Genomic DNA, 10,413 nt, shown 5'->3' on the forward strand with positions numbered 1-10,413 from the left:
TACTATTTTTCATCTATGACGGTCTTTTAGTGTCTCTCTCTCTCTCTCTCTCTCTCTCTCTCTCTCTCTCAAAAAGTGATGGAAACGAGTAAAAGAATTAAATACATGAAAGTATGATTTAGTCACGGCAGGAAACGCAATATAGAGGAAAAGAAAAAAAAGGAAAAAGAAAAGGACGGGAAAAGAATGAAAGAGAGAGGGAGAAAAGAAAAAGAAAAAGAAAAAAAGAAAAGGAAGGAAATGATGAAAAAGGGAGGAAATAAAGAAAAGGAAAGAAGAGTAAGAAAAGAAAGGAAAAGAATGAAACAGAAAAGAAAAAGAAAAGAGAAAGGAAAAGAATGAAAGAGGAAGGAAACAAAATAAAGAAAAGGAAAAGGAGGGAAAAGAATGAAAATAGAAGGAAGAAAAGATAAAGAAAAGAAAAGAAAAGGAAAGGGAAAAGGAAGAAAAGAACGAAAAGGAGACGAAAGGAAAAGAAAATAGAAAATGAATGAAAGGAGGGAAAAAAGGAAGAAAAGGAACGAAAAGGAGAGGAAAGGAAAAAGAAAGAAAAGAATTAAAAAAGAAGGAAAGAGGAAGGGAAAAAAGAAAAGAACGAAAAGGAAAAGAAAAAAAGAATGAAGACGAATGAAGGAAGGAGGGAAATATAAACGAGAAAAATAGAAAGAAGGAATAAAAGAAATAGAAGAACTGCGATACTGGAAATAGAAGAGAAGAAAAGGAAAAGTGAAGGAAAATAAATGAGGAAATGAAAAAAAAAATAAAAAGGTAAAAAAGGATGTGATGAAATAAGAAAAAAAATTTAACAAAGAAAAAAAGTTGAATAAAATGAAATAAAAAGCATAAAAGAAAGAAAATAAGAAAAAAGAAAAGAAAAATTGATGAAAATAAATAAATAAGATAAAAAAAATATAAAAAAAGCAAAGAAAAAGACGAATAAAATGGAATAAAAAGCAAAAAAAGGAAAGAAAATAAGGAAAAAAAAGAAAATATGAAGGAAAAATAAGATAATGAGAGAAATAAATCAAAAGCAAAAAAAAAAAATAATGAAATGAAGAAAATATATACAAACAAAGAAAAATATGAATAAAGTTAAATAAAAAACATAAAAGGATGAAAAAAAAGGAAGATAAAAGAAATATGAAGGAAAAAGAATAAGGAAAACAAATAAGGTAATAAAAAGGCAAAAAGGATGCGATGAAATGAAAAAAAATATATACAAGTGAAGAAAATGTTGAATGCAATTAAATAAAAGTGTAACAAGAAAAAAAAAAAGAAAATAAAAGGAAATATGATGAGAAATGAATGAGATTACAAAAATAGTTTAAAAAAATCGATGGAAATAAAAAAAATGTATATATAGAAAAAAATAGAATAAAATGGAATAAAAACACAAGAAAAGATTAGAGAAAACAAAAAAATAGACAAAAACACAAATAAATCAAGAAAAAATTAAACGAACCAAAAAATAAAAATAAAAAAAAAAAATCAAAACGAGAAAAAAAACAATAAAAAAAGAAATAAATTAAAAAAAAACGAAAACAAAAAAACTAAAAATAAAACCAAAAGAAAAAAATAAATAAATAAAAGGAGGAAGGAAAGAGGTCAGCCGCCCCCATGTCAGGTCAAGGTCACACAGCAAGACAGGTGAAGTCAGGTGGTGAATCCTTGTCAGTGCTTCCATTCCAGGTGTTTTTAAGGTGTTACTCAAGTGGATAGGGTGTTTTAAGGTACGTTAGGATATGCAGGGGGAGGGAGGGGGGAGGGAGGGAGGGAGGGAGGGAAGGAAGAAAGGATGGAAAAAGTGAAAGAGGGAGGGAAGGAAGGAAGGAAAGAGGGAAAGAGGGAGAGAGGAAAGGAAGGAAGGGAAGGAAGGAAGGAAGGAGGGAAAGAGGAGAAGGAAGGAAGGAAGGAAGGAAGGAAGGAAGAAGGAAGGAAGGAAGGAAGGAAGGAAGGAAGGAAGGAGAGGAAGGAAGGAAGGAAGGAAGGAAGGAAGGAAGGAAGGAAGGAAGGAAGGAAGGAAGGAAGGAAGGAAGGAAGGAGAGAGGGAAGGAAGGGAGGGAAAGAGGGAGAGAGGATGGAAGGAAGGAAGAAAAGAGGGAGAGAGGGAAGGAAAGAAGGATGGAGGTAGATGGTTAGTTAGGTCAGTTTCTCTCTCTCTCTCTCTCTCTCTCTCTCTCTCTCTGTGAAACTCGAATCTGGTTCTCTCTTTTTCATGTTCGGATTACTCTCTCTCTCTCTCTCTCTCTCTCTCTCTCTCTCTCTCTCTCTCTCTCTCTCTCTCTCTCTCTCTCTCTCCTATCTCCATTTTTTCTCTTCCTTGTTTCGTCCTTTCGTCTTTTCATCTCTTCTCAATTTTTTTTCCGTTTTCTCTTCATCCTCAGATTTAAAAGAAACTCATTCCTTCATATTTCTTTCAATCCTTCGCCTGCGCCTTCGTCAAGAGGATTTGTGAGATTTAGGTAACGTTCGTCTGTCCGTGTGTCTGTCTGTCTGTCTGTCTGTGTGTCTGTGAGTGTGTTTCTTTGCCTGTTTCTTTGTTTTGTTTTGTGGGTTTGTGTGTTTCTAATTTGTCCTAGTTTGTGTCTCTGTGTGTTTGTGTGTATGTGTGTTTGCCGTTTGGTTTATTTATCTGTTTATTTATTTACTCTCTCTCTCTCTCTACCTTTTCCTTTTCCTTCTCCTTTTTTTTTCATTCTTCTTTGTTTTCTACTTTTCTTGTTTCATCTTGTCTTGTCTTCTCCTGTTTTGTCTTTTCTTTCTACTTCTTCATCTGATTCTCTTTCTCCTCCTTTTCCTTCTTCTTCATCCCACCTACCCATAATCTCTACCCTCACCTCACCACCTCTATTTCATCTCCCGGTACAAAGACGGTTCATTATCCCGCTATAAGACACAAGGCAAGCGCAATCTCTCCTGTCTCTTGAAGGTAGTGCCATATTGCATTACCCTTTTTCCACTACCGCTGCCTTCACGCCCTCTTGAAGCTCAGCGGGTCATTCATTATCTCTCATCAAAAGAACGTACTGGCGTGTTTATTAAGTTACATAAATTGATGGGTAAGTGTATTTGGTTAGAAGTTAAGGTACGGTAAGATAGGTAGATAGGTAGGTAGGTAGATAGATAGTTTGGTTTAAGTACTGGCGTGTTTATTAAGTTACATAAATTGATGGGTAAATGTATTTGGTTAGAAGTTAAGGTACGGTAAGATAGATAGGTAGATAGGTAGGTAGATAGATAGTTTGGTTTAAGTACTGGCGTGTTTATTAAGTTAGACAGGTAGATTGTTGGGTAAATGGATCTGGTTAATGGTTAAGGTACGGTAAGATAGATAGATAGATAGATAGATAGATAGATAAAGAGAGGTTTGGTTTAGGGTACAGTAAGGATATATTTTCAAAAGACCCTTGTTTCAGTCACATGAATTTTTACGAGTAGAGTGATGCTTCTATTGACAGACTAACATGATTTTTTCCTCATCAATAGCAGAAACACTCCTACGAACCAAGCTCCTCACATCCGTTGACTCTGAAAAATAGTGGCAACATAACCTGTGATTTTAAATGACTCCTGTTTCTGTGACTTGGGTTTTTAAGGGTAGTTAGATGGTTCTCTTCATTAATTAACATTTTTTCTAATTTATCTACAGCAAAAGCACTCTTACGATCAAAGTTCCTCATTTCTGATGACTGAAAAAATAGTGACATCACCTATGTTTTTGAAAAACTCTTTCTTCTTTTTAGTCATGTGGGTTTTTAAGGGTGTTTTGATAGTTTTATTGACAGAGTAGCATGATTTCTAATTCATGTATAGCAAAAATACTCTTACGATCCAAGTTCCTCATATTTGTGGACTTTGAAAATTGTAGCCACATAACCCTTATTTTTAAAAGTCCCTTGTTTCTGTCACGTGGTTTCTTGAGGGTGAGGTGATGCTTGGATTGACAGATTAACATGATTTTTTACCTTATCAATAGCAGAAACACACTTACAAGCCAAGCTCCTCATTTCTGTTGACTTTGAAAATAGTTTCAACGGTAGATAGATAAATAAATGGGTTAGGTTAGGTTCGTTTAATTTAAGGTAGCGATAGGATAGATAGGTGGTAGATAGATAGATAGATAGATAGATAGATAGACAGATTTGAGTAGATTTAGTCAAGGTTCGATAAGGATAGATAAATGGTAAGTAGGTAGACAGATAAACAGATACACAAATGGATAGGTTACGTCAGGTTTAGGTAGGACAAGGATAGATAAATGGATGGGACGGTAGAAGCACAAGAAGAAATAATATTGAATAGAAGGACAGGTGAAAAGGAATAGATAAGAGGTATTGAAAGAAGTTAGAGGCAAGTTTATGGATGAACAAAAGTGAAATCAAGGAAAAACGAAAGTGAGAAGTATGATAAAGGGTGTAAATAAAGGACAGGTGAAGGACAGGTAAAGAGGACAGGTGAAAAGGAATAGATAGAGGTAATGAAAGAGGTCGAAAGAAGATTTATAGATGAACAAAAGTAGAATCAAGGAAAAAAGAAAGTAAGAAGAATGAAAAAGGGGTAAAAAATGAGACAGGTGAAGAACAGTGAAAGAGAACAGGTGAGAGGGGATAGAGTTATTGAAAGAGGTAGAAAGAAAATTTATGGGTGAACGAAAGTAGAATTAAGGAAAAAGATAAGTGAGAAGGATAAAAAAGGGTTGAAAATATAGAACAGGTGAAGGACAGGTAAGAGGAACAGGTGAGAGGGATAGATTGATGTAGTAGAATAAGATCGAAAGGAAATTTATACGTGAACAAAAGTAGAATAAAAGAAAAAAAAAGGAAAGTAAGAAGGAAAAAAAAGGGTGAAAATATAGGACAGGTGAAGGACAGGTAAGAGGAACGGTGAAAGGGATAGATAGTTATTAAAAGCGGTAGAAAGAAAGTTTATGAGAATCAAGAAAATAGGGAAGTAAGAAGGATAAAAAAAAAAAAGGGGTGGAAATATAGAACAGGTGAAGGACAGGTAAAAAGAACAGGTGAGAGGGATAGATGGAGGTAATGAAAGAGGGAAGAGCGAACAAAGAGAAATATGTAGGGTGAATATACAAAAAAAAAAAAAAAAAAAAAAAAACTGAAGAAATGGTAAGGAAACGAAGGAAAAGATAAGAGAGGATTAAGAATAAGGGAAGAAAATGTAAATAAAGGAAGAGAAGGAGAAGAAACACAGAGAAACAATGAAAAAATGTAAGTCGAAGGAAGGATGAGGAAGAGATGAAGTGAAAAGAGAAGGAACACAAAGGAACACAAAGAAGAAATACAACCACCCACATTACAACACAAAATTCAACACAAACTCGTCACTCCCATCCTGTCCTCCCCTTCCTTCCCTTCACTTTTGTTTCCTTGACCCGCTCTCACGCACAATCAATTAGCGACTCTCTCAGTGACCTTTGTCCAACACTTTATTCCCTCCATCTCTTCATATTTCTCTTCTTTACTCCTTTTATATTTTCCTTTTTTTGTGTGTTATTTATTTCCTTTCGTGTTTTTTTATTTTTTATTTTATTTTTTATTTATTTTTTTTTTTCGTTTTGAATAGAAGCTGGAGAAGAAGGAAGAGGAGGAAGAGAAAGAGGTGAAGGAGAAAGAAAAGGAGAAGGAGAAGAAGAAAGAAGACAAAACAGAACAAAAGACAAAAGAAACAATGAAAAAAAAACAAAGTAGAATGAAAAAGAAAAAAAAGAGAGAAGAAGAAAAAGGAGAAGAAAGAGAAGAAATAGGTAGAGAAGAAGTAGATAGACATGGTGGAGGTGTGATAAAGATTTTGAAGAAGAAAAAAAAAAAAAAAAAAATAAGAAGAAAACGAAAAACGAGAAAAACGAAGAAGAAGAAGGAAGAGAAGAAGGAAGGAGGTAGAGACAATAATAAGAGCGACAAACATAAGAAAAACAATAACAAAAATAAGGATAGAAAGAAAAACGAGAAAAAAACGTAAGAGAAGGAGGAAAAGAAGAAGGAGGAGGAGGAAAAGAAGAAGAAGGAGGAGGAGGAGAAGGAAAAGGAGAAGAAAGAGAAGAAGTAGGTAGAGATGGTGGAGGTGTGATAAAGATTATGAAGAAAAGAAAAAAGAAAAAAACGAACAAAAATGAGAGAAAGAAAAAAATGAAAACGAAAAAGGAGAAAATGAAGAAGGAAGGAAGGAGGTAGAGACAATAACAGCAGCGAGAGAACATAGAAGCATAACACAAGCTCAAAGTAAACCCAAGGCAATGGAACGAAGCCAAATTAGAAGCAAGTGTAGAACTGGCTAAGGGAATGTGACAAATGAAAGAGAAGAGAGAGAAATGATAAGGAAATGGATAAAGAAAGTGTAAAATGAGAAAGAATCAGTTTGTAAGGAGAGAATAAGAAGATAAGAAGTGAAGTGAACATGTATTAAAAAGAATAAATAAATTGTTTGAGTTTGAAGGAAAAGAAAAGAAAAAAAAAAAAATCTAATGAAAAGGTAGAAATAATAATAGCAACAGAAAACAGAACACAGAACAAGCTCAAAGTAGAACACAAGGCAATAGAACGAAGTCAATTTAGAAGCAAGTGTAGAAGAGCAAAAAAACCTCCACTCAGTGTACAAGAAAGGTTAACAGCCTGGAAACCCTATGAAGGAAGGAGGGAAGGGGGTGAAGGGTGAGGGGGAGGAAAGGGAGGGAGAAGGTGAGGTGCATTTAAACCCCGCTGTAACCCTTTAAACTTCCGGACAGCCATGCAAGTTGTCTCAATAAGGAGTGACAGTGACTGCCAAACTGTTACGTTACTGCTGCCTTGTGCACTGAAGGAAGCGATTAGAGTGAATTTGTGAAGGCTGTTTATTACGTTCTTACTCCTTACCTCTCTCTCTCTCTCTTTCTCTCTCTCTCTCTCTCTCTAGTGAGGTTCAAAGCACCCAACTAAATTCAGATTCAACATACATTTTTTGTCTCTTTTCTTCATGATTTCAAGTTTAATTAGTACCAACGTGAAAGAGAGAGAGAGAGAGAGAGAGAGAGAGAGAGAGAGAGAGAGAGAGAGAGAGAGAGAGAGAGAGAGAGAGAGAGAGAGAGAGAGAGAGAGAGAGAGAGAGAGAGAGAGAGAGAGAGAGTCATTCAAGAGTTTTAATTACGTGACAGTCTCTTTTCAACCCACCTGCAAGTTTACCTGTCTACCTGTCTGTTAACTTATCTATCTATCTATCTATCTATCTATCTTTCCACCAAACTATCTATCTACCTATGAAACCAACGATCATATTTATTCATCTCTTACACAACCAACTGATCTACATTTATCTATCTTTTTATCTACCTGTTTATCTATCTATCTATCTATCTATCTGAGTTAATTTATCTATCTATCTAAATGTCTTTCTATCTATGTCTACTAATCAATATACCTGTTTTTTGTATCTATTTATCTGTCTACATATCTATCTATGAGTGAATTTATCTATCTAATTATCTATCTATATGTTTTTTAGCCTATCTGTGTCTAGTTATCAATATACCTGTCTATATGTCTATCTATCTATTTATCTATTTACCTGTCCGTCTCTTCGCACTAACTTCAAACCTTCAGCGGAAACTCAAGTGTTTGATATAATTTTTCGTGCCATTTTGCAGGTACAACAAAATCCGGTGACAAACTTTTCCAGACGACAGCGTGAGAAGTGGTTCGCGATTCACCGCCAGAGGGATTTAGTTACGACTTCCCCTGCGAAATTTCTCTCTAATATCCTCCCGTTTCGCTGAATGTCATAGGTGTTGCAAAGATGAGCGTTTTAAAGTGTTTCGAGACCAGATGTATGGATTTAAACCCTTTTTCTTGCGTCTAGTGTGGTTTTTATTCATCGCTAGCCACTTTGACATATTTTTTTTATTTTTTTTTTTTTAGTGTAATTTATTGAGAAGTATGTTTACTATTTGGAAACTTTATACAGCTTCAGAAACCCATATGGGGGATTCAAATAGTAAAGACTGTGGCCATTAATCTTTTCACCTTCATACACTCTTCCTAATGTCAATAAAATGGTCTAATCTTATACAAATGGTAAAAATGTCTGAGTTTAGAAGGAGTTAAGGGTATTTTTGTGGTTCTGGTGATGAATTGGCAAGATTTCTAAATTATTATAAGAAGTTGCCTTGAAAACCTGGCTAGTCGCCTCTGTGGCCTTGGAAAACTGTTGTAGTGAGAGAGTAATGCGTTTCTCAATGTGGAATTTATTAAGTTTCAAGTGGTAATGATTTGAAACAAGACAAATATAGTACGTGAATTGGTGTGTAAATTCAGTTATTTTGTTGTTGTCTTTGTGCGATGTACTTTTGAAAACTTCCTTCTCTTCTGTGGTCTACTTTGAAAACTCCCTTGTCTCGTGTGATATGCTTTGAAAACTTCCTTCTCTCCTATAATAAACTTTGAAAATTTCCTTGTCTTGTGTGATATGCTTTGAAAACTTCCTTGTCTTGTGTGACCTACTTTGAAAATTTCCTCTCCTGTGATTTATTCTGAAAACTTCCTTATCTTCTGTAATTAACTTTTAAAAACTTCCTCCTCTCGTGTATTTTATTTTGAAAACTTCCCTCTATTCAGTGATTTACTTTGAAAACTCCCTTGTCTTGACTGATCTACTTTGAAAAACTTGCGATTTACTCTCAAAACTTCCTTCTTTCGTGTGATATACCATGAAAACTTCCTTCCCTCCAACGATTAACTTTGAAAACTTCCTTGTCAATATTGTCACTGAACGTCTTCTTACAACAACTTCCTCCTCTTGTTATTGTCATTAGCGCACGTTTTATTCTCGAACTTCCTCCCAGCTCGTGTGTTTCTGCGTATGACAAGTTCACCAGGATCTTTTTATTCGAATCTATTTCACCATCCTCTCCTGGGAATCCTTGACGAGTGTACCCTGGCGCCACACACACACACGCACACACACACACACACACACACACACACACACACACACACACACACACACACACACACACACACACACACATACTGAAGGAAACACAAGCATCTTATCTCAGCTTTAAGGCAGCATAGATTACAACGCTCTTTAAAGTTTCCTCTTCGCTTTCTTTTCTCCTTTCTTTAACCCCTCTCTTCTCTTTCTTGTTCTTCTCTTCTTCTTCTTCTTCTTCTTCTTCTTCTTCTTCTTCTTCTTGTTCCTCCTTTTTCTCTTTTCTGTTATTCTTTTTATTTTTTTTATTTTGGTATTTCTTCTTCTTCTTCTTCTTTATTACTTTAATTATCTTTTTCAGTCCTTCTCGTTTCTTCTTCTTCTTCTTCTTCTCATCTTCTTTACTTTTATAACTTTAATTCTTCTTTCATTCCTACTTCTTTTTCGTCTTCCTTTTTTTCCTTTCTTCTTGATCACATAATTTCCTTTTTTCCTATTTCTCCTTCTATTTTCATCTTTTCCATTTTGAATTTCGTTTCCTTTTTACATTCTTTCGTTCTTTCAATTCCCCTCTTTGCTTTCCTCCTTCTTCTCTCCACTCCGCTTCCTTCACACCTCTCTCTTCCTTTCCCTTTTTATATCTTCCGTTCTTTCTTTATATATTTATCTCCTCGTTACATAAATATACCTTTTAAAACCTTATATGCCCTCCCTTCCTCTTCCCTTCCCTTCCTTCCCTTCCCTTCCCTTCCCTTCCCTTCACCGTTACTCTAACAAAACATTACACCTGAAAAAAAAAGACAATAACACGGGTGAAAAAATAAATACAAGAAAAATAAGACAAAAAATAGTAAAACAACAGGAAACTCAACACTTACACAGTCCAGAGGGAAGCAGTGTTGCCGGTTACAGGTGTCGCAGGCAGGTAAACACACAGACACACAGACACACACCTGGGGGAGAGGACAACGCAAGGTGAGACACAGATAAGAAAATGGGAATGCTTTTTCTCCCTCCATTTTCTACATTTGTTGATGCCCGTTTTTTGTTTCGTATTTTTGGTGTGTTATCAAACTGGAGAGAGGGAGAGGAGAGATGAGAGATGAGAGAGAGAGAGAGAGAGAGAGAGAGAGAGAGAGAGAGAGAGAGAGAGAGAGAGAGAGAGAGAGAGAGAGAGAACGAGATAGAGGTTAAAAGTGAGGAGAGAGGAAAGATTGTGAAGAGGTGAGAAAGAGGAGATAAAAGGGAGATGAAGAGGAAAAGGAGAAGGATTAGCTGGGATTGACGTAAGAGGAGAAAGAAGAGAAAGTTGTGGAGAGGAGAGGAAGAGAAGGGATAATTAGGAGAGATAAGAGAAAAGAGAGGAAGAAAGTTGAGGAAGGTGAGAGATAAAGAGGATACAAAAGATGAGAAAAATATAAAAGAGAGATTAAAAGGATAAAGAGAAAAATAGGATAACGAAGGAATGATCAAGAAAAGAAGAAAAAGAGGAAGAAA

General features: G+C 35.3%; 1 protein-coding gene across 2 annotated transcripts in view; it reads right to left on the reverse strand.

The window, feature by feature from the left end:
- Positions 1-9,855, reverse strand: part of LOC123510285 (hemicentin-2-like) — a 104,033-nt gene extending 94,178 nt beyond the window's left edge. For both annotated transcript variants that reach the window (XM_045265295.1, XM_045265288.1), the window contains exon 1: positions 9,795-9,855. The gene's annotated coding sequence lies outside the window, so the exon portion shown is untranslated. The remainder of the gene's footprint in view (positions 1-9,794) is intronic.
- Between the last annotated feature and the right edge of the window lie 558 nt (positions 9,856-10,413).

The sequence above is a fragment of the Portunus trituberculatus genome, chromosome 3 (assembly GCF_017591435.1).
Source record: "Portunus trituberculatus isolate SZX2019 chromosome 3, ASM1759143v1, whole genome shotgun sequence".
NCBI lineage: Eukaryota > Metazoa > Arthropoda > Malacostraca > Decapoda > Portunidae > Portunus > Portunus trituberculatus.